The 26,118-nt window shown below is 36.2% G+C and overlaps 1 protein-coding gene across 7 annotated transcripts in view; it reads left to right on the plus strand.

Annotated features, from left to right (window-relative positions):
* The first annotated feature begins 14,535 nt into the window (after positions 1-14,535).
* Positions 14,536-26,118, plus strand: part of kug (FAT atypical cadherin kugelei) — a 273,159-nt gene continuing 261,576 nt past the window's right edge. For all 7 annotated transcript variants that reach the window (XM_088039913.1, XM_088039914.1, XM_088039917.1 and 4 more), the window contains exon 1: positions 14,536-14,666. The gene's annotated coding sequence lies outside the window, so the exon portion shown is untranslated. The remainder of the gene's footprint in view (positions 14,667-26,118) is intronic.

Raw genomic sequence — 26,118 nt, forward strand, 5'->3', positions numbered from 1 at the left:
GTTGATTTTTAAATGTTTTCAATTTTAATTTAAATTCTTATTTCAGATTCGGCCATCTCATAAATGAGCAGACATTATAATGTTGTATCCAAGCTTCGAGGCTAGCTACGTAATTAATGCGTGGTCACGGCGACAAAACATTTTTATAATGTCTGCTTATTTATTTGTGCATTAGGCCTACTGGGGAAAGCACGTAAAAAAAAACGCGCCTAAAAAGCTGTACCTCTATGGTGGTGTGGAAATCAGCTGAACCTGTTTATTAATCTTTAACCATCTATTAGGAAATAAGTACGTCTCAACCGAGATATCGATGTGTAATTTTGGAAATTTGGGTGAGTTTCTACACTAATTAATGTGACATGTTATAAACTTCAGTTGCAGGTCGTTGACAAAGCAAAGAATGTTAAATGTTAAAAGAAGCCGGTCCGCCATTTTGTATATGTTCGGTAGAGATGTATGTGCAGCGGCTGAAATTTTATAATTCCCTATTATTAAAGTTCTTAAAAAAGATCATTTCACATTTGATTTTCATCCTCTAAAATATTGGCAGCATAAAATTCGTACTTTTATCCAGGATTTTGTACACAGGTGCAGATAGAAGCAATTGTCATAATTTTATGTAATTGTAGATTTGACTTTATTGTCTTTCGTGTTATTCAAGGTTAACTTGAGCAAGCTGCATTCGCTGCAGGATAACCAATCGACGAACACTAAGAAATAGAAGTAGCCAATAGAATGAGGGCAGATACGAAAATGCATTTCACGTATTGCTGGTTGTCTAGTCCGTCATGTTGTTAGTACATAATGTAAACTTCTTTATTATGTTTAAAGTTATTTTTCTTTATTATGTTTTAAAATTTCCCAATGTAACCTAGTGTATGCACAAAAGACCTTAGCAACAACTACTGCTGGTCTCACCGCCTAACAAAAGCGAAAAAATTGTTTAAACCCACAGGGCGAGATTACAACCCTCTGACAATTGATGGAGACAAACTTGATATGGGAGATTTATCAGTGAATTTTTCTCTATTTTTTGGGTCTAATGCTATTGGGGTACATTTTCGACTTTTCACATTTTTAGAGGGTGAATTAAAATGGGGCGAGATTACAACCCTCTGACGGCTGGTGGAGACAAACTTGATATGGGAGATTTATCAGTGAATTTTTCTCTATTTTTTGGGTCTAATGCCGTTGGGGTACATTTTCGATTTTTTACATTTTTACAGGGTAAATTTAAACGGGGCGAGATTACAACCCTCTGACGGCTGGTGGAGACAAACTTAATATGGGAGATTTATCAGTGAATTTTTCTCTATTTTTTGGGTCTAATGCCATTGGGGTACATTTTCGACTTTTCACATTTTTAGAGGGTGAATTAAAATGGGGCGAGATTACAACCCTCTGACGGCTGGTGGAGACAAACTTGATATGGGAGATTTATCAGTGAATTTTTCTCTATTTTTTGGGTCTAATGCCGTTGGGGTACATTTTCGATTTTTTACATTTTTACAGGGTAAATTTAAACGGGGCGAGATTACAACCCTCTGACGGCTGGTGGAGACAAACTTAATATGGGAGATTAATCAGTGAATTTTTCTCTATTTTTTGGGTCTAATGCCATTGGGGTACATTTTCGACTTTTTACATTTTTAGAGGGTGAATTAAAATGGGGCGAGATTACAACCCTCTGACGGTTGGTGGAGACAATCTTGATATGGGAGATTTATCAGTGAATTTTTCTCTATTTTTTGGGTCTAATGCCGTTGGGGTACATTTTCGACTTTTTACATTTTTAGAGGGTGAATATAAATGGGGCGAGATTACAACCCTCTGACGGCTGGTGAGGACAAACTTGATATGGGAGATTTATCAGTGAATTTTTCTCTATTTTTTGGGTCTAATGCCATTGGGGTACATTTTCGACTTTTCACATTTTTAGAGGGTGAATTAAAATGGGGCGAGATTACAACCCTCTGACGGCTGGTGGAGACAATCTTGATATGGGAGATTTATCAGTGAATTTTTCTCTATTTTTTGGGTCTAATGCCGTTGGGGTACATTTTCGATTTTTTACATTTTTACAGGGTGAATTTAAACGGGGCGAGATTACAACCCTCTGACGGCTGGTGGAGACAATCTTGATATGGGAGATTTATCAGTGAATTTTTCTCTATTTTTTGGGTCTAATGCCGTTGGGGTACATTTTCGACTTTTTACATTTTTAGAGGGTGAATATAAATGGGGCGAGATTACAACCCTCTGACGGCTGGTGAGGACAAACTTGATATGGGAGATTTATCAGTGAATTTTTCTCTATTTTTTGGGTCTAATGCCGTTGGGGTACATTTTCGACTTTTCACATTTTTAGAGGGTGAATTAAAATGGGGCGAGATTACAACCCTCTGACGGCTGGTGGAGACAATCTTGATATGAGAGATTTATCAGTGAATTTTTCTCTATTTTTTGGGTCTAATGCCGTTGGGGTACATTTTCGACTTTTCACATTTTTAGAGGGTGAATATAAATGGGGCGAGATTACAACCCTCTGACGGCTGGTGGGGACAAACTTGATATGGGAGATTTATCAGTGAATTTTTCTCTATTTTTTGGGTCTAATGCCATTGGGGTACATTTTCGACTTTTCACATTTTTAGAGGGTGAATATAAATGGGGCGAGATTACAACCCTCTGACGGCTGGTGGAGACAAACTTGATATGGGGGATTTATCAGTGAATTTTTCTCTATTTTTTGGGTCTAATGCCATTGGGGTACATTTTCGACTTTTCACATTTTTAGAGGGTGAATATAAATGGGGCGAGATTACAACCCTCTGACGGCTGGTGGAGACAATCTTGATATGGGAGATTTATCAGTGAATTTTTCTCTATTTTTTGGGTCTAATGCCGTTGGGGTACATTTTCGACTTTTCACATTTTTAGAGGGTGAATATAAATGGGGCGAGATTACAACCCTCTGACGGCTGGTGGAGACAAACTTGATATGGGAGATTTATCAGTGAATTTTTCTCTATTTTTTGGGTCTAATGCCGTTGGGGTACATTTTCGATTTTTTACATTTTTACAGGGTGAATTTAAACGGGGCGAGATTACAACCCTCTGACGGCTGGTGGAGACAAACTTAATATGGGAGATTTATCAGTGAATTTTTCTCTATTTTTTGGGTCTAATGCCATTGGGGTACATTTTCGACTTTTCACATTTTTAGAGGGTGAATATAAATGGGGCGAGATTACAACCCTCTGACGGCTGGTGGGGACAAACTTGATATGGGAGATTTATCAGTGAATTTTTCTCTATTTTTTGGGTCTAATGCCGTTGGGGTACATTTTCGACTTTTCACATTTTTAGAGGGTGAATTAAAATGGGGCGAGATTACAACCCTCTGACGGCTGGTGGAGACAAACTTGATATGGGAGATTTATCAGTGAATTTTTCTCTATTTTTTGGGTCTAATGCCGTTGGAGTACATTTTCGATTTTTTACATTTTTACAGGGTGAATTTAAACGGGGCGAGATTACAACCCTCTGACGGCTGGTGGAGACAAACTTGATATGGGAGATTTATCAGTGAATTTTTCTCTATTTTTTGGGTCTAATGCCGTTGGGGTACATTTTCGATTTTTTACATTTTTACAGGGTGAATTTAAACGGGGCGAGATTACAACCCTCTGACGGCTGGTGGAGACAAACTTGATATGGGGGATTTATCAGTGAATTTTTCTCTATTTTTTGGGTCTAATGCCGTTGGGGTACATTTTCGACTTTTTACATTTTTAGAGGGTGATTATAAATGGGGCGAGATTACAACCCTCTGACGGCTGGTGGAGACAAACTTGATATGGGGGATTTATCAGTGAATTTTTCTCTATTTTTTGGGTCTAATGCCATTGGGGTACATTTTCGACTTTTCACATTTTTAGAGGGTGAATATAAATGGGGCGAGATTACAACCCTCTGACGGCTGGTGGAGACAATCTTGATATGGGAGATTTATCAGTGAATTTTTCTCTATTTTTTGGGTCTAATGCCGTTGGGGTACATTTTCGACTTTTCACATTTTTAGAGGGTGAATATAAATGGGGCGAGATTACAACCCTCTGACGGCTGGTGGAGACAATCTTGATATGGGAGATTTATCAGTGAATTTTTCTCTATTTTTTGGGTCTAATGCCGTTGGGGTACATTTTCGACTTTTCACATTTTTAGAGGGTGAATATAAATGGGGCGAGATTACAACCCTCTGACGGCTGGTGAGGACAATCTTGATATGGGAGATTTATCAGTGAATTTTTCTCTATTTTTTGGGTCTAATGCCGTTGGGGTACATTTTCGACTTTTCACATTTTTAGAGGGTGAATATAAATGGGGCGAGATTACAACCCTCTGACGGCTGGTGGAGACAATCTTGATATGGGAGATTTATCAGTGAATTTTTCTCTATTTTTTGGGTCTAATGCCGTTGGGGTACATTTTCGACTTTTCACATTTTTAGAGGGTGAATTAAAATGGGGCGAGATTACAACCCTCTGACGGCTGGTGGAGACAAACTTGATATGGGAGATTTATCAGTGAATTTTTCTCTATTTTTTGGGTCTAATGCCATTGGGGTACATTTTCGACTTTTCACATTTTTAGAGGGTGAATTAAAATGGGGCGAGATTACAACCCTCTGACGGCTGGTGGGGACAAACTTGATATGGGAGATTTATCAGTGAATTTTTCTCTATTTTTTGGGTCTAATGCCATTGGGGTACATTTTCGACTTTTCACATTTTTAGAGGGTGAATATAAATGGGGCGAGATTACAACCCTCTGACGGCTGGTGGAGACAAACTTGATATGGGGGATTTATCAGTGAATTTTTCTCTATTTTTTGGGTCTAATGCCATTGGGGTACATTTTCGACTTTTCACATTTTTAGAGGGTGAATATAAATGGGGCGAGATTACAACCCTCTGACGGCTGGTGGAGACAATCTTGATATGGGAGATTTATCAGTGAATTTTTCTCTATTTTTTGGGTCTAATGCCGTTGGGGTACATTTTCGACTTTTCACATTTTTAGAGGGTGAATATAAATGGGGCGAGATTACAACCCTCTGACGGCTGGTGGAGACAAACTTGATATGGGAGATTTATCAGTGAATTTTTCTCTATTTTTTGGGTCTAATGCCGTTGGGGTACATTTTCGATTTTTTACATTTTTACAGGGTGAATTTAAACGGGGCGAGATTACAACCCTCTGACGGCTGGTGGAGACAAACTTAATATGGGAGATTTATCAGTGAATTTTTCTCTATTTTTTGGGTCTAATGCCATTGGGGTACATTTTCGACTTTTCACATTTTTAGAGGGTGAATATAAATGGGGCGAGATTACAACCCTCTGACGGCTGGTGGGGACAAACTTGATATGGGAGATTTATCAGTGAATTTTTCTCTATTTTTTGGGTCTAATGCCGTTGGGGTACATTTTCGATTTTTTACATTTTTACAGGGTGAATTTAAACGGGGCGAGATTACAACCCTCTGACGGCTGGTGGAGACAAACTTGATATGGGAGATTTATCAGTGAATTTTTGTCTATTTTTTGGGTCTAATGCCGTTGGGGTACATTTTCGATTTTTTACATTTTTACAGGGTGAATTTAAACGGGGCGAGATTACAACCCTCTGACGGCTGGTGGAGACAAACTTGATATGGGAGATTTATCAGTGAATTTTTCTCTATTTTTTGGGTCTAATGCCGTTGGGGTACATTTTCGATTTTTTACATTTTTACAGGGTGAATTTAAACGGGGCGAGATTACAACCCTCTGACGGCTGGTGGAGACAAACTTGATATGGGGGATTTATCAGTGAATTTTTCTCTATTTTTTGGGTCTAATGCCGTTGGGGTACATTTTCGACTTTTTACATTTTTAGAGGGTGATTATAAATGGGGCGAGATTACAACCCTCTGACGGCTGGTGGAGACAAACTTGATATGGGGGATTTATCAGTGAATTTTTCTCTATTTTTTGGGTCTAATGCCATTGGGGTACATTTTCGACTTTTCACATTTTTAGAGGGTGAATATAAATGGGGCGAGATTACAACCCTCTGACGGCTGGTGGAGACAATCTTGATATGGGAGATTTATCAGTGAATTTTTCTCTATTTTTTGGGTCTAATGCCGTTGGGGTACATTTTCGACTTTTCACATTTTTAGAGGGTGAATATAAATGGGGCGAGATTACAACCCTCTGACGGCTGGTGGAGACAATCTTGATATGGGAGATTTATCAGTGAATTTTTCTCTATTTTTTGGGTCTAATGCCATTGGGGTACATTTTCGACTTTTCACATTTTTAGAGGGTGAATATAAATGGGGCGAGATTACAACCCTCTGACGGCTGGTGGAGACAAACTTGATATGGGGGATTTATCAGTGAATTTTTCTCTATTTTTTGGGTCTAATGCCGTTGGGGTACATTTTCGACTTTTCACATTTTTAGAGGGTGAATATAAATGGGGCGAGATTACAACCCTCTGACGGCTGGTGAGGACAATCTTGATATGGGAGATTTATCAGTGAATTTTTCTCTATTTTTTGGGTCTAATGCCATTGGGGTACATTTTCGACTTTTCACATTTTTAGAGGGTGAATATAAATGGGGCGAGATTACAACCCTCTGACGGCTGGTGGAGACAAACTTGATATGGGGGATTTATCAGTGAATTTTTCTCTATTTTTTGGGTCTAATGCCATTGGGGTACATTTTCGACTTTTCACATTTTTAGAGGGTGAATATAAATGGGGCGAGATTACAACCCTCTGACGGCTGGTGGAGACAATCTTGATATGGGAGATTTATCAGTGAATTTTTCTCTATTTTTTGGGTCTAATGCCGTTGGGGTACATTTTCGACTTTTCACATTTTTAGAGGGTGAATATAAATGGGGCGAGATTACAACCCTCTGACGGCTGGTGGAGACAATCTTGATATGGGAGATTTATCAGTGAATTTTTCTCTATTTTTTGGGTCTAATGCCGTTGGGGTACATTTTCGACTTTTCACATTTTTAGAGGGTGAATATAAATGGGGCGAGATTACAACCCTCTGACGGCTGGTGAGGACAATCTTGATATGGGAGATTTATCAGTGAATTTTTCTCTATTTTTTGGGTCTAATGCCATTGGGGTACATTTTCGACTTTTCACATTTTTAGAGGGTGAATATAAATGGGGCGAGATTACAACCCTCTGACGGCTGGTGGAGACAAACTTGATATGGGGGATTTATCAGTGAATTTTTCTCTATTTTTTGGGTCTAATGCCATTGGGGTACATTTTCGACTTTTCACATTTTTAGAGGGTGAATATAAATGGGGCGAGATAACAACCCTCTGACGGCTGGTGGAGACAATCTTGATATGGGAGATTTATCAGTGAATTTTTCTCTATTTTTTGGGTCTAATGCCGTTGGGGTACATTTTCGACTTTTCACATTTTTAGAGGGTGAATATAAATGGGGCGAGATTACAACCCTCTGACGGCTGGTGGAGACAAACTTGATATGGGGGATTTATCAGTGAATTTTTCTCTATTTTTTGGGTCTAATGCCGTTGGGGTACATTTTCGACTTTTCACATTTTTAGAGGGTGAATTAAAATGGGGCGAGATTACAACCCTCTGACGGCTGGTGGAGACAATCTTGATATGGGAGATTTATCAGTGAATTTTTCTCTATTTTTTGGGTCTAATGCCATTGGGGTACATTTTCGACTTTTCACATTTTTAGAGGGTGAATATAAATGGGGCGAGATTACAACCCTCTGACGGCTGGTGGAGACAATCTTGATATGGGAGATTTATCAGTGAATTTTTCTCTATTTTTTGGGTCTAATGCCGTTGGGGTACATTTTCGACTTTTTACATTTTTAGAGGGTGAATATAAATGGGGCGAGATTACAACCCTCTGACGGCTGGTGAGGACAAACTTGATATGGGAGATTTATCAGTGAATTTTTCTCTATTTTTTGGGTCTAATGCCGTTGGGGTACATTTTCGACTTTTCACATTTTTAGAGGGTGAATTAAAATGGGGCGAGATTACAACCCTCTGACGGCTGGTGGAGACAATCTTGATATGAGAGATTTATCAGTGAATTTTTCTCTATTTTTTGGGTCTAATGCCGTTGGGGTACATTTTCGACTTTTCACATTTTTAGAGGGTGAATATAAATGGGGCGAGATTACAACCCTCTGACGGCTGGTGGGGACAAACTTGATATGGGAGATTTATCAGTGAATTTTTCTCTATTTTTTGGGTCTAATGCCATTGGGGTACATTTTCGACTTTTCACATTTTTAGAGGGTGAATATAAATGGGGCGAGATTACAACCCTCTGACGGCTGGTGGAGACAAACTTGATATGGGGGATTTATCAGTGAATTTTTCTCTATTTTTTGGGTCTAATGCCATTGGGGTACATTTTCGACTTTTCACATTTTTAGAGGGTGAATATAAATGGGGCGAGATTACAACCCTCTGACGGCTGGTGGAGACAATCTTGATATGGGAGATTTATCAGTGAATTTTTCTCTATTTTTTGGGTCTAATGCCGTTGGGGTACATTTTCGACTTTTCACATTTTTAGAAGGTGAATATAAATGGGGCGAGATTACAACCCTCTGACGGCTGGTGGAGACAAACTTGATATGGGGGATTTATCAGTGAATTTTTCTCTATTTTTTGGGTCTAATGCCGTTGGGGTACATTTTCGACTTTTCACATTTTTAGAGGGTGAATATAAATGGGGCGAGATTACAACCCTCTGACGGCTGGTGGAGACAATCTTGATATGAGAGATTTATCAGTGAATTTTTCTCTATTTTTTGGGTCTAATGCCGTTGGGGTACATTTTCGACTTTTTACATTTTTAGAGGGTGAATATAAATGGGGCGAGATTACAACCCTCTGACGGCTGGTGGGGACAAACTTGATATGGGAGATTTATCAGTGAATTTTTCTCTATTTTTTGGGTCTAATGCCGTTGGGGTACATTTTCGACTTTTTACATTTTTAGAGGGTGAATATAAATGGGGCGAGATTACAACCCTCTGACGGCTGGTGGAGACAAACTTGATATGGGGGATTTATCAGTGAATTTTTCTCTATTTTTTGGGTCTAATGCCGTTGGGGTACATTTTCGACTTTTCACATTTTTAGAGGGTGAATTAAAATGGGGCGAGATTACAACCCTCTGACGGCTGGTGGAGACAATCTTGATATGAGAGATTTATCAGTGAATTTTTCTCTATTTTTTGGGTCTAATGCCGTTGGGGTACATTTTCGACTTTTCACATTTTTAGAGGGTGAATATAAATGGGGCGAGATTACAACCCTCTGACGGCTGGTGGAGACAAACTTGATATGGGAGATTTATCAGTGAATTTTTCTCTACTTTTTGGGTCTAATGCCATTGGGGTACATTTTCGACTTTTCACATTTTTAGAGGGTGAATTAAAATGGGGCGAGATTACAACCCTCTGACGGCTGGTGGAGACAAACTTGATATGGGAGATTTATCAGTGAATTTTTCTCTATTTTTTGGGTCTAATGCCGTTGGGGTACATTTTCGATTTTTTACATTTTTACAGGGTAAATTTAAACGGGGCGAGATTACAACCCTCTGACGGCTGGTGGAGACAAACTTAATATGGGAGATTTATCAGTGAATTTTTCTCTATTTTTTGGGTCTAATGCCATTGGGGTACATTTTCGACTTTTTACATTTTTAGAGGGTGAATTAAAATGGGGCGAGATTACAACCCTCTGACGGCTGGTGGTGACAATCTTGATATGGGAGATTTATCAGTGAATTTTTCTCTATTTTTTGGGTCTAATGCCGTTGGGGTACATTTTCGACTTTTCACATTTTTAGAGGGTGAATATAAATGGGGCGAGATTACAACCCTCTGACGGCTGGTGGAGACAATCTTGATATGGGAGATTTATCAGTGAATTTTTCTCTATTTTTTGGGTCTAATGCCGTTGGGGTACATTTTCGACTTTTTACATTTTTAGAGGGTGAATATAAATGGGGCGAGATTACAACCCTCTGACGGCTGGTGGAGACAAACTTGATATGGGGGATTTATCAGTGAATTTTTCTCTATTTTTTGGGTCTAATGCCGTTGGGGTACATTTTCGACTTTTCACATTTTTAGAGGGTGAATATAAATGGGGCGAGATTACAACCCTCTGACGGCTGGTGGAGACAATCTTGATATGGGAGATTTATCAGTGAATTTTTCTCTATTTTTTGGGTCTAATGCCGTTGGGGTACATTTTCGACTTTTTACATTTTTAGAGGGTGAATATAAATGGGGCGAGATTACAACCCTCTGACGGCTGGTGGAGACAAACTTGATATGGGGGATTTATCAGTGAATTTTTCTCTATTTTTTGGGTCTAATGCCGTTGGGGTACATTTTCGACTTTTCACATTTTTAGAGGGTGAATATAAATGGGGCGAGATTACAACCCTCTGACGGCTGGTGGAGACAAACTTGATATGGGGGATTTATCAGTGAATTTTTCTCTATTTTTTGGGATCACTGCGACCGGGGTAGATGCTGGATTTTTACGATAACGGTGATGAAAAAGGCGGCAGCACAACCCCCTTTGATTATCCCTTTTCTGTATATTTTACACCAAAGTATTGATTGTCACAATGGGAGGTTATTATTCCAAAGTCAAATTGCCATAAATTTGAAAGAAAAGTAGCGAAAACATGAAAATACCCACGAAATTCCAGAATTTGTCTGGTCTACTGTAAAAAAAGCCGAGTGCTCGTTGTGTTGCCTATGTTACGGCGCAACCAAAAAGCCAATCCCAAGCTAACTTCAACGACATAACTATTTATATCTATTGGAATGAAATAAGGCACGATTACAGTAACAATTCATAAAATTGTGGGGGTCGTAAGGCTTGAAATGGGGCTGCTGGCAGAGACAGGGGACAAGCTAATGTCTTACACAAGTCCCATGTCTATTCCAGCTGTCACATGCATTTCTTTCTGGATTAAACAGGAAACCCGAGAATTTTTAATTCCCGAATAGGCAACCCAAAATACACGGGTACTGTTTGCGACACTATTGTTCTTTTATTTCAACTCTGCAACTTTCAATAATAATATTAAAAACTGGAGTTTAACTGATGAGCACGACAAGTGCAGAGTTTTCACTAATAAATTAATTAAATTGAAACATGTTCAGAAAAAGTTGATTAAAAATTGTGTGGCAACTAAATTCAGTTGGAATTTGTTGCTTGTTTAACATCAAAAGGTGGCGTTAATGCGGTTGAAGGCAAAGTCAAGGAACTCTCGACATAAGTCGACAATTAACTGCAATGTTCTAATCGTGTACTAACAATGGTATTATTTAACAGCGAGCGTGGTTTAAAAGTGCTCAGTAGTGGCTTATAAGAGACTTCTAAAAACAATATAATTACGTTTTTCACACTTAATTAGCGAAGAAATTGGAGATAATTGTATTCTAACGAGGAGTAAGCAAACGTTTAGTGAGCGAGCTAACTCTTCAGCTATTATTTTTTTGACTACCAAGCAAAATGTAGAAGTTTAATTGGGTCGGTACTAAAATTAACTTCCTTAAATCCAATTAATTGTTCATTAATTGTTCACCTTTTTAAGGTTTTTTTACATAAAATTCCTAATTCAAAAATTGTCAAAAAAAATTTAACTCCAAAGGTAACCTTTTTTATAGAGCAATCTTAAAATATTGGTGCTCATTTTACTCAGAATTTCACGCAGACTCCAAAAAGGTGAGAGTAGTTAAGACTGAACCACAAATAATTGAATTAGACGCATTTGAAATGTCCAGTTGTCGCCAGAGGGCCAAAATTTTGTCGCTCCAGAAACGATTTTGTTCGATCTCTCCGGAATTAAGACAAATATCCAGAAACCGTTTTCGAAATCGTTTTTTTCGCAACTTCTTACTTTGGAAAACGTTTCTAGATTTTTCAAAAGTCGAAAGTTTATGACTAAAACTATGGCAAAGTTCTGATATCTATTTCTTGCTATTTTTGGAGTAAACTTGCGTTGTCATACATCATTTTACGCAGTGTTTTACGTAGATTTCATAAAGGGCAAATTCGTTAAAAACCGCTAAAAAATAACTGAGTTATGAGCGCTCAAAGATTCGAATATTGGATTTTGAGTCGTAAAATTTTCAAAGTTCGATATCTCCGAAACTACGACAGATTTTGAGACACGGTCTTAACCATCGTTTTTCTAGGTTCATTCTACTTCGGAATATGTTTTCAAAAGTCGAAAATTTGATGGTCAATTTTTTGGTCAAAAAAAATTTGCGACTCAATCGATGAAAAATTTTCAATTTTTCGTTTTTTGATCGCCCCTCGTAAACTATTTGCCCGATCGATTTGAGATTTAGACAGTTGATAGATCTCGAGCTGTTCTTTCGATTGATGTATAATTCGCCCCGAAACAGCGTCTTGAAAATGACCCTAAAATCACCCTCTAAAAATGTAATTCGGTCGATATCTCGTTTATTTGTTAAAGATATTTGAGCTATATAGGGCTCATTTAACGCAGAATTTTGCGCTGAGTCCAAAAATATCCTTATTTTTTTCGTACGTCAACAAATCACTGTGTTAGAGGCGTTTGAAACTTTGGGTTGTCGCCAGAAGGCCAAAATTTTGGAGGTTTGAAAACGATTTTGTTCGATATCTCCGAAATTATGGCAAATATCAAACAACCTTTTTAGAATCGTTTTTGTCGCAATTTTTTACTCTAGAAATCGATCTTAGATAGTTCGAATTTAAAATTTTCATTTTTTTAATGTTGAAGTAAGCTGCCTTTCAGTCTCTAATTCAGACTCGTCGCTATTTTGCTTGCTTATTGATTAAGCAATCTTAACGTATTTGTGCTCATTTTACGCAGAATTTCATGCAGAATCCTAAACCGTAAGATTTGTTAAGATTGGCCTGCAAATAACTGAGTTATGAGCGATCAAAATTTCGGATATTGAATTTTGAATTGCAAAATTTAAAAAATTTAATATCTCCTAAAGTACGAAAGATTTTGAGAAACGATTTTCACCATCGATTTTCTCGGGTCATACTTCTTCAGAATTTTTGGGCAAAAAACTTTTGCGACACAATCGATGAAAAATTTTCACTTTTTCATTTTTTGATCGTCCCTCGTAAACTATTTGTCCGATCGATCTGAGATTTAGCCAGTTGATAGATCTCGAGCTGGTCTTTCGATCGATATATAATTCAATAATATTAAACGCAAATTTTGCCCCGAAGCAGCGTCTTGAAAATTACCCTAAAATCACCCTTTGAAAACGTAATTTGGTCAATATCTCATTTATTTGTTACTGAAACTTGAGATGTATGGGGTCGTTTAATGCAGAATTTTGCGCTGAATCCAAAAATATCTTTATTTTTTTTGTACGTCAACAAATAACTGTGTTAGAGGCGTTTGAAACTTTAAGTTGTCGTCAGAGGGCCAAAATTTTGGAGGTTCGAAAACGATTTTGCTCGATATCTTCGGAATTATGGCAAAGATCAAATTATCAATCAAATCTTTTTGGAATCGTTTGTGTCGCAATGTTTTACCTCAGAATTAAATTTTTTTTAATGTAAAAGTTAGCTGCCTTTCAGTCTCGAATTCAAACTCGGTCGCTATCTCGCTTATTTGATGAAGCAATCGTAACGTTTTGGTGTTCATTTTACGCAGAATTTTATGCAAAATCCAAAACTGAAGCGTGTAAAGTTGCGGATAGTGATAATAGTAATTCTCGCGTTTTTTTTAGATAAAAAAACAACTCAAATTCACGTTACTCTTAACATTTTTAAAAAATAAAACTAATTAGTCATTTTACATAGTAACGTTGTTTAATGTTTATTTACACGAAGAAATTACCATACGAGTCCGTAGGGCAAGTGAACTAAACTTTTCTTAAGGTAAATAAACATTTATATGTACAATAATGTGTTTGTTGTGTAAACATCAGTCATCCAATGACCTAACATCAATTTTAAAAATTTGCTTATGCAGGTGCTCCAACATTCCTTCAAAAAAAACTCAATTTTTAAGTTTGTATCATCCAATTGTAAGTCTTCGAATTCCTTAAAAGAAACAAACACTTTAGCGCCGATAAATCGATTGCTACACCCTCAATCCCTATAAATGCCACGACTCGTCAAGCCTAAAAATCCACCGCTCCACTCCAACCTCCGCCTCTGCCTGCACCCAAAACTGCATCCTTCATTGCACCACCCTGTATGCAACAGCGAAATCTCCAAGATCAAAGCAACAAAGATCGCCGATCTCTCCCGATTGCATTCGTTCTCTTATTATTTGTCAGCTAACAGGTAAAAGGTGTGCATTCCTAGACGTACATTAACATCGCGTTCTCTCGGCCGTTTCCGTGGCCGTCAGTCTGCCGGTCTCTGTATTATTATTGGCCGATTCTGCAGTTTCGTGAGCGACGTTCGGTTGAATGTTGCACGACTGTGTCCGCGAACTCGAGTGGTGCGTGAACAAAACTTCGGTTTGTGTTTGTGTAGTTTTTAGGATAAATAATAATTAGTGGGATAATGTCGCATGAATGTAAGTCCTTTCTCGTTAATTCAAAACAGGTGTGCGCTCCTCCATGGGTGTGGAGCCTACGCGTCCCAGTGGAAGTCCCACCAAACAAGTTTGTGCTTGGTTAAATAACGCCATCGTGTTTTGTCTGCGATCACTTGATTTTCCGTTCCCCGTCATTTTGTAAACAAATGCGAAAGATTTTTGACCTCGGACTGGGTTGTCCGGCAAGTTTCTTCTCGCTTTGTCTCGGCCCTCTTGCTCAGAACAGGAAATTCGCTTACTTTTACCTTTACTCGTTTATTTCTCCCAGTAAAAATAACACGAGTTCGGCTTAAATGCACCCGAAAACAGAAAGTTGGGTCAAACGAGCGAACACGCTTAAAGGCATCGTTTTATGTACAGCTGGTCTCATAATAGCTGGCAGCCATTGGAACATTACGACCATAGATAGAAAACTTGATTTCTTCCACCAATTTTGCTGCACGTGGTGCTAATTGTGATGTCATTTCCGTGTTGTTGCAAAATCGGGCTAAAGGTGGCGATGACACTGATAACGTATGTCGGGTATTACTGGTGACACATTTCACGTAGAGGTTAGGTTCGATAATAACAATAAAGCAGCCAATCAAAAGCTGGATTTGCATGTCAAAGCAAACATCGATCTGACAGTTTGCTATTGTGTGTTTGTTTCTGTGACCAAGGTTATTTATACACGGTGTGTTGTAAAAACTAAGCGTGCCTGGTATGTAAATACTGCCTGAGTAGACGTGCGAAATGTGATGAATTCGCAGAGCTAAATTTCGGTTTTAGGAACAAAACTGGCGATTTTATACGGGGTGGCTCATCGAATATTTGTTAAAATTATGTTTTTCTACTTTTCTAAGTGGCGCTTTAGTCACTGGCTGAAGATGGCGCCGTCATTTTAGCCACTGATGAAAATTGACAGTTGGTTGGAAATAGATTTGTGCTTTCGGTGGTTTTGAATTTGAGCTCGTAGCAAAATTATAGAATGTAACACGTTTATAAATTACTCTAAACACTCGTATGAAAGTGACATTTATAGAACTTGTTGCATAATATACTACTAAAGAAAACTTCATCTTATTCTGCTCGTAACATTGTTACTTTTGAATCGATTGTCACGACCTCTATACCGAAAAATTAGAGCAAAATGTGGCCTAGAGAATGTTTTTCTCTATCAGACGCCAATCAAAATCAGTTGTCACATATCTCAGATTTTGAATTAAAATTTTTCGAAAAAAGTATGTATCTACATCTAACTCGGTCGCTATCTCGCTTATTTATATAGTAATCTTAACGTATTGGCGCTCATTTTACGCAGAATTTCACGCAGAATCCAAAAAGGTAAGACTCGTTAAGATCGGTCCACAAATAACTGAGTTAGGGGCGATTAAAGATTCGGATATTGAATTTTCAGTTGGAAAATTTTCAAAGCTCAATATCTCCGAAACTACAAAAGATTTTGAGAAACTTCTTGCAATTTTTTTCTTTAGAAATCGATCCTAGATAGTTCAAATTCAAAATGTTCATTTTTTCAATGTAGAAGTTAGCTGACTTTCAGTCTAATTCAGACTATCTATATCGCTATCTCACTTATCTATGAAAGAATGTTTGAGCTCATTTTACGCAGAATTTCGCGCAGAATCCAAAACTGTGCTAATTTTTCACGTGCGCCCATAAGTAACCAAAGTAGAAACGTTTGAAGTTGCGGATAGCGAATGTTTATTTCCTACATGTATAAACCTCGATTTTTCTGAAACTAAGACAGATAGGAAGATGTAAAATTGAATTTGAATTAAATTTTTCAAATAGTGTTCTCTAAATACTGTTTTTTTGGTCATTAATCTCAATTAAATTAAAGATCGGAGTACGGATTTGAGAGTGGTTCAAAAATCAACTACTTTGCGATTTTTTTTTATAATACTGGTAACACCGTTGTGAAGATGGAGTTTCTGCAGTGTACGAAAATTTCAACGCCGCCTTTGATCAACATTTAAAAGAATCGTACTACTTATTAATTCAAAATTGCCTCTAAAATAAAAATAATCGCTCGAATAAGTTCAACGTCTATAAATTTCTATTCTCAAATTAGAAATTCTGATGCCAGACAATCAATTTCTGTCCAGCAGCAATAAACATTCATGAATTAACTGTTACTTAACCTATTCTACTTCACTAAGTTTACACGAAATTGCACCGTGAATGATATATGCAACCCATTTTGTAATTGAAACTGGAGGTGAATATTTTATAATCGAGCAATTTCTGCTGTAATTTACAACGAGATAACTACTGGGGACATTATTGTAGCTCAAGATATTGATCCATGGTGTCATAAATTAGATATAAGTGAAATTTTAGGTGTTAATACTTCTCAAAACCCTGACTTCTCCTGATTTCCTTGTGATTTGGTCGAACTTCCCCTGATTTCCTTGTGATTTTGTCCACTTCTCCCTATTTCCTTATAATTTTGTTTAACTCCCTCTGATTTCCTGAGACTGACACATTGATTTCCCAGGGAGGTGAAAATTCAACGTGACCTTAATTTTGATTGTCCAAACAATTTCATTGGGTTTTTTTCCTCCTATAATTTATTTTGTACGCAAGTAAATACAGACTTCAAGGGACCAGATACGATATCAAAGGCTCTGGGAATCGATAAACTGATAAAAAATTATTTGTCCATCAAGCCTAATCTGGTTAAACGTCAAATTTTGTAAAATTTATGCGGAACCCACTAAATAATACAACTTCCTCGTCTTTGTTTTAGGCCCTCTTGTTCTTAGAATAACATGAAATTTCCTTACCTTCACCTCGCTTCTTCTTATTATTTCATTTAACGATGCAAAGTTATTTTGCTATGATTAAATCTCACGTTTGTTGTATTAAACTCGGGTCGGTTTTGATGGAAATGTGGAAAACTGTTTTACGCATTCATAAAATATTGAAGTCGGAGATATTCTCTGGAGTTTCGCGGCGAAAGAGCTTTTTGATTTAAACAATTAGAAGGTAGCAAGCAATGAAAATTTCGATTTTAAATTTGGCAGATGAACGTCTCGTTGCGAAATTGCTGACCGTACTCGTTCACCTTATTCCGAGATTGTGGAATGCAGTTTTGACCCAGCTCGTTATGCAATGACTTCGATAACACGAATTTTGATTAAATTCTGCGGTTACAAATATTTCGTCTCTCAGGTTCTTATCTATTTTGGGTAAATGTGAAAGGCGTTGCATATTATATCTAGAGCTATAAAAATATCGTAAAAAAGCCATTTCTGGCTTCGGAAGTGACTTGAGCGTCTCTCAAATCATATCAAGTTGAGTAGCAAAAAGTTTCTATTGAAAAAATATTTGCGATTAAGAAAGCAATTCTCGCTGCGTTTTCTTCGAATAACTAGCTATTATGAAAGCTGTAATAAAACATTTTGCTCGTGAATAAAGGGGAAAGCTTCACATATTTGTTGCAGCTTTCTCAGACTTCCTGCCTTTGTAAAACATTGATTTTCTATAACTATTGTGTAAGCTTTAGTGAATATATGAGGTTTTGGTCTTTTTCCGAACCAAGAAATGTGTAATGTGCTCTTGGGAGCTGAACCGTTGGGAACGGTATTATGCAATTTTAGTTCTTTTGGATTATAGATGATGTCGAGTACATCCGTGCAAAGGTCTATTTTTCATGAACAAACGGCTAGAATGGACGAAAAGTCGTCATTTAGCGACAAAATAAGCGAATTTTTCGACGAATTTTGCAGATTCTTCTTGTTTTCTCGGGATTTAGTCATTGAATCTTGACAAAAACTCGACGGGTTAATCTCTTTAGGAAATCCGTGTATCAGTCTAAGGGAATCAGAGGAAATCGTTAGGAAATCATTAGAAAATCAGGGGAAATTAATAGGAAATGAGGGGAAGTTACACAAAATCACAAGAAAATTAGGGGAATTCGGACGAAATCACAGGAAATCAGGAGAAGCTGGACGAAATCATAAGAAAATCAGAAAAATTTAGACGAAAATACAAGAACATAAGGGGAGGGTTGCACGAAATTACAGTGAGATTAGGGGAAGTTTTACAAAGTCACAAGGAAATAAGGAGAAGTTGGACGAAATCACAAGGGAATAAGGGAATTTTGACGAAATCACAAGGAAATAAGGAGAAATGAGACGAAATCATAAGGAAATCAGCGGAAGTTTTTCAAAATCACAAGGAAATATCGAGAAGTTGGACGAAATCACGAGGAAATAAGGGGAATTTAGACGAAATTGCAAGGAAATTGGGGGAAGTCAGGTGTAGGCCATTTTATAAGTATTGTTCCCTGTAAAAACTGGTAGCTTTCTAGATTTCAAGCTCTTCTCTGCGAATCCAACTCAGAAAACGGCCAGAATCGATGAAAAATCGCCATTTAGCATCAAAAAATAAAAAATAAGGATTTTCCTACGAAATCAGGGGAAGTTTTACGAAATCACAAGAAAATAAGGGGAATTTGGACGAAATCGCAAGGAAATAAGGAGAAATGAGACGAAATCATAAGAAAATCAGGGGAAGTTTTACGAAATCACAAGATAATAAGGGGAATTTGGGCGAAATCGCAAAAAAATCGGCGAAAATAAGCGTATTTCTCTACGAATTTTGCAGATTTTCTGAAGATAAAGATGTGGTTCTCGCCAACGTTTTCTCGCGGTTGTTTTCTAAAATTCACTCTTAGATATCCAAAATTCGATAGTCGATTTTTGTTAAATCAAAAATTTCGACTCAAACGATGAAAAAATTGAATTTTTCGTTTTGACTGCTCCTCGTAACCTACTGGTCCTACCGATTTTGAAATTCGGCCAGATGCTATTATCAAACGTCGTTTGAAAAAATTCCTTGCAAACCACACCCAAAAAATTCACCTAAAAATATATTTCGGTCGATTTCCAGTTTATTTGTTACTCAAATTTAAGTTATTTAGGCTCATTTTATGCAGAATTTCATGATGAATTCAAATCTGTGCTCAAAATTCTGGTACGTCAATAAATATCTGAGTTATTACCGATTAAATTTTGGGCGGTAATCTGACTCAAACGATAAAAAAAATTAAATTTCCCGTTTTTTGACCGTTTGTCGTAAACTACCGCTCCTACCGACCAGAAATTTGGTCAGACGATAGACTTCGAGCTGCTCTTTCGATTGAAATATAACTCAAAGGCTTCATTCTTTCGTAAAGGGTTACAATTAAACCGCGCTGAACTTTGCACCAGTGTAACATTACAATGTTTGTTCTTGTAATTTGCTAGTCAGCAACATAAAACGTAGCGCACGTAAAATAATACCCAGAAAAATAATCTACAATGACTCAGAACGACATAATCTCCATGATCCATACGTTTCAGTTGATTTTATCAAATATTTGGCGTCTAGGCACCCACCTGGAAGCGATTACACATGTGTTATCTAAGAAAGTTTAATTTCGAGCTCGTCCTAAGCTAACGCCGTATATAAGAATGTACACATTGTAAACGTAACTTCATTCATGATAGGAATTTTATTAGGATAAGTTCAATATTTTGCATACATAAACATAAACGTTTATGACGGTAAGAGGATTACGGAGGAAATTTACATAAAGGAGGAAAATAAGCTCTGTGATTATTTATAATATACAGATAAATATTAAATTATAATGAGATGTCAGAAAAATTAATCTGGGGATTGTCGAGCTGACAGCCTCGTTATTTTGATAACGACAATTGGATTTTTTAACCAGAAATGATGCACTATTGCACTAATTAAACGTTGAAGTTTTCTCGTAAATTGGATCCACATAATTTCAGTTTATGAAATATTAAATTATATAGCACCGCATTGTTTAGTCAATATTTAGCTAATTGAAACAACGATAGTCCTCGATATCGGGTGTGAATTTAATTTAAAGGAAAGTTTCAACATGACGCCGAAAATATTAAAATTGGTAACACATGTTTGAAGTTAACACCCAAAAATATCAAACATATTAAAGCTGACAAATTACTTTCGAAAACAAACAGCTCGTTATATTTATAACCCGAAATCTGAAAGATTCTTTCAGCTCCACATATATTTGCTGCGTTTTCCGACACCTCATCAAAATGTGTTGTAAACTGAGTGGAATTTTCTCTAAATATTCTACGATTCCTTCATTAAATCTGTTTGTTGGAGAATCTAGCTGAGACAAATCTAGGAAACTACCAGTTTTTATGAAGATTCAGCGTCTAAATCACGAGAAAACAGCAGAAACCTTCATAAAATTTGCAAAATTCGTAGAGAGAATTGTTTGCTTCAAATACTCAGTTATCTGTTGACGGACGTGCATTTGGAGCGCGGATTTAGATTCAGCGTGAAATTCTGCGTAAAATTAGCCAAAAACAACTTAAATTTGATTCACAAACAAGTTAGAAATCGATATTTAGGAGGACTTTTGGGAGTCATTTTCAAGGAACTTTTTAAGGGCGAAAACGACGTTTGATACCTCTCAGTTTATATCAATCGAAAAAGAGTCATTTAAAGTCTATCATGTGACCAAATTACGGATTGGTGGGACCAGTAGTTTACGAGGGGCGTTCAAAAACCGAGAATTAATTTTTTTTTGAGTAAGAATGTTTCGTTTAAAAAAATTGATTATTGAATTTTGGATACCTTAGAGCCAATTGTTAGATAACAAAATGACATTTTGTTATTTGTCGTAGTTTCCAAAAAATGGAGCGTCGATTTTTCCAGATTTTCGAAATTTTGGTTCTCTGGCGACCGCTCGAGATTTTAATCGCCCATAACTCAGTTATTTGTTGACGTACGAGAATTTCGAGCACGAATTTGGATTCATCCTGAAATTCTGCGTAAAATGAGCTTAAATATCTTTAGTTTGAGTAACAAATGAATTAGAAATCGACCGAAATTGATTTTAAGGAGAATTTTTCGGGGATGATTTTCAAGGAACTTTTTTAGGGTGAAATTTTTTTTTTCGAAAAATTCTACCATGGAATTTTGATTATATTGGAGCGAGTTCTAATTAATAGTAATAAATTAATCTAATAAAAAAAACTTCGAGGAAAACAATGGCGCCGACGATTTTTTTCTATTTGTCGTAGCTTCGAAAAATCGAGCATTTAAAATTTCGGAATCGAAAATTTACCACCGAAAGTTTAATCAGTCATAATTAACTTATTTGTTGACGTACGAGAATTTCGAGCACAGATTTGGATTCATCGTGAAATTCTGCGTAAAATGAGCTGAAACATCTTTAGTTTGAGTAACAAATGAATTAGAAATCGACCGAAATTGATTTTAAGGAGAATTTTTTGGGGATGATTTTCAAGCAACTATTTTAGGGTGAATTTTTCTTTTTCGAAAAATTCTACCATGGAATTTTGATTACATTGGAGCGAGTTCTAAACAAAAAAAACTTCGAGGAAAACAATGGCGCCGACGATTTTTTTCTATTTGTCGTAGCTTCGAAAAATCGAGCATTTAAAATTTCGGAATCGAAAATTTACCACCGAAAGTTTAATCAGTCATAATTAACTTATTTGTTGACGTACGAGAATTTCGAGCACAGATTTGGATTCATCGTGAAATTCTGCGTAAAATGAGCTGAAACATCTTTAGTTTGAGTAACAAATGAATTAGAAATCGACCGAAATTGATTTTAAGGAGAATTTTTTGGGGATGATTTTCAAGCAACTATTTTAGGGTGAATTTTTCTTTTTCGAAAAATTCTACCATGGAATTTTGATTACATTGGAGCGAGTTCTAAACAAAAAAAACTTCGAGGAAAACAATGGCGCCGACGATTTTTTTCTATTTGTCGTAGCTTCGAAAAATCGAGCATTTAAAATTTCGGAATCGAAAATTTACCACCGAAAGTTTAATCAGCCATAATTAACTTATTTGTTGACGTACGAGAATTTCAAGCACAGATTTGGATTTATCGTGAAATTCTGCGTAAAATGAGCTGAAACATCTTTAGTTTGAGTAACAAATGAATTAGAAATCGACCGAAATTGATTTTAAGGAGAATTTTTTGGGGATGATTTTCAAGCAACTATTTTAGGGTGAATTTTTCTTTTTCGAAAAATTCTACCATGGAATTTTGATTACATTGGAGCGAGTTCTAAAAAAAAAAAACTTTGAGGAAAACAATGGCGCCGACGATTTTTTTCTATTTGTCGTAGCTTCGAAAAATCGAGCATTTAAAATTTCGGAATCGAAAATTTACCACCGAAAGTTTAATCAGCCATAATTAACTTATTTGTTGACGTACGAGAATTTCGAGCACAGATTTGGATTTATCGTGAAATTCTGCGTAAAATGAGCTTAAATATCTTTAGTTTGAGTAACAAATGAATTAGAAATCGACCGAAATTGATTTTAAGGAGAATTTTTCGGGGATGATTTTCAAGCAACTATTTTAGGGTGAATTTTTCTTTTTCGAAAAATTCTACCATGGAATTTTGATTACATTGGAGCGAGTTCTAAACAAAAAAAACTTTGAGGAAAACAATGGCGCCGACGATTTTTTTCTATTTGTCGTAGCTTCGAAAAATCGAGCATTTAAAATTTCGGAATCGAAAATTTACCACCGAAAGTTTAATCAGCCATAATTAACTTATTTGTTGACGTACGAGAATTTCAAGCACAGATTTGGATTTATCGTGAAATTCTGCGTAAAATGAGCTGAAACATCTTTAGTTTGAGTAACAAATGAATTAGAAATCGACCGAAATTGATTTTAAGGAGAATTTTTTGGGGATGATTTTCAAGCAACTATTTTAGGGTGAATTTTTCTTTTTCGAAAAATTCTACCATGGAATTTTGATTACATTGGAGCGAGTTCTAAAAAAAAAAAACTTTGAGGAAAACAATGGCGCCGACGATTTTTTTCTATTTGTCGTAGCTTCGAAAAATCGAGCATTTAAAATTTCGGAATCGAAAATTTACCACCGAAAGTTTAATCAGCCATAATTAACTTATTTGTTGACGTACGAGAATTTCGAGCACAGATTTGGATTTATCGTGAAATTCTGCGTAAAATGAGCTGAAACATCTTTAGTTTGAGTAACAAATGAATTAGAAATCGACCGAAATTGATTTTAAGGAGAATTTTTCGGGGATGATTTTCAAGCAACTATTTCAGGGTGAATTTTTTTTTTTCGAAAAATTCTACCATGGAATTTTGATTACATTGGAGCGAGTTCTAAACAAAAAAACTTTGAGGAAAACAATGGCGCCGACGATTTTTTTCTATTTGTCGTAGCTTCGAAAAATCGAGCATATAAAATTTCGGAATCGAAAATTTACCACCGAAAGTTTAATCAGCCATAATTAACTTATTTGTTGACGTACGAGAATTTCGAGCACAGATTTGGATTTATCGTGAAATTCTGCGTAAAATGAGCTGAAACATCTTTAGTTTGAGTAACAAATGAATTAGAAATCGACCGAAATTGATTTTAAGGAGAATTTTTCGGGGATGATTTTCAAGCAACTATTTCAGGGTGAATTTTTTTTTTTCGAAAAATTCTACCATGGAATTTTGATTACATTGGAGCGAGTTCTAAACAAAAAAACTTTGAGGAAAACAATGGCGCCGACGATTTTTTTCTATTTGTCGTAGCTTCGAAAAATCGAGCATTTAAAATTTCGGAATCGAAAATTTACCACCGAAAGTTTAATCAGCCATAATTAACTTATTTGTTGACGTACGAGAATTTCGAGCACAGATTTGGATTTATCGTGAAATTCTGCGTAAAATGAGCTTAAATATCTTTAGTTTGAGTAACAAATGAATTAGAAATCGACCGAAATTGATTTTAAGGAGAATTTTTCGGGGATGATTTTCAAGCAACTATTTCAGGGTGAATTTTTTTTTTTCGAAAAATTCTACCATGGAATTTTGATTACATTGGAGCGAGTTCTAAACAAAAAAACTTTGAGGAAAACAATGGCGCCGACGATTTTTTTCTATTTGTCGTAGCTTCGAAAAATCGAGCATATAAAATTTCGGAATCGAAAATTTACCACCGAAAGTTTAAGCAGCCATAATTAACTTATTTGTTGACGTACGAGAATTTCGAGCACAGATTTGGATTTATCGTGAAATTCTGCGTAAAATGAGCTGAAACATCTTTAGTTTGAGTAACAAATGAATTAGAAATCGACCGAAATTGATTTTAAGGAGAATTTTTCGGGGATGATTTTCAAGCAACTATTTCAGGGTGAATTTTTTTTTTTCGAAAAATTCTACCATGGAATTTTGATTACATTGGAGCGAGTTCTAAACAAAAAAACTTTGAGGAAAACAATGGCGCCGACGATTTTTTTCTATTTGTCGTAGCTTCGAAAAATCGAGCATTTAAAATTTCGGAATCGAAAATTTACCACCGAAAGTTTAATCAGCCATAATTAACTTATTTGTTGACGTACGAGAATTTCGAGCACAGATTTGGATTTATCGTGAAATTCTGCGTAAAATGAGCTTAAATATCTTTAGTTTGAGTAACAAATGAATTAGAAATCGACCGAAATTGATTTTAAGGAGAATTTTTCGGGGATGATTTTCAAGCAACTATTTCAGGGTGAATTTTTTTTTTTCGAAAAATTCTACCATGGAATTTTGATTACATTGGAGCGAGTTCTAAACAAAAAAACTTTGAGGAAAACAATGGCGCCGACGATTTTTTTCTATTTGTCGTAGCTTCGAAAAATCGAGCATATAAAATTTCGGAATCGAAAATTTACCACCGAAAGTTTAATCAGCCATAATTAACTTATTTGTTGACGTACGAGAATTTCGAGCACAGATTTGGATTTATCGTGAAATTCTGCGTAAAATGAGCTGAAACATCTTTAGTTTGAGTAACAAATGAATTAGAAATCGACCGAAATTGATTTTAAGGAGAATTTTTCGGGGATGATTTTCAAGCAACTATTTCAGGGTGAATTTTTTTTTTTCGAAAAATTCTACCATGGAATTTTGATTACATTGGAGCGAGTTCTAAACAAAAAAACTTTGAGGAAAACAATGGCGCCGACGATTTTTTTCTATTTGTCGTAGCTTCGAAAAATCGAGCATTTAAAATTTCGGAATCGAAAATTTACCACCGAAAGTTTAATCAGCCATAATTAACTTATTTGTTGACGTACGAGAATTTCGAGCACAGATTTGGATTTATCGTGAAATTCTGCGTAAAATGAGCTTAAATATCTTTAGTTTGAGTAACAAATGAATTAGAAATCGACCGAAATTGATTTTAAGGAGAATTTTTCGGGGATGATTTTCAAGCAACTATTTCAGGGTGAATTTTTTTTTTTCGAAAAATTCTACCATGGAATTTTGATTACATTGGAGCGAGTTCTAAACAAAAAAACTTTGAGGAAAACAATGGCGCCGACGATTTTTTTCTATTTGTCGTAGCTTCGAAAAATCGAGCATATAAAATTT

This window comes from Gnatocerus cornutus, chromosome 6, assembly GCF_029298725.1.
Source record: "Gnatocerus cornutus isolate USDA-ARS CGAHR chromosome 6, icGnaCorn1.1, whole genome shotgun sequence".
NCBI classification, from domain to species: Eukaryota; Metazoa; Arthropoda; class Insecta; order Coleoptera; family Tenebrionidae; genus Gnatocerus; species Gnatocerus cornutus.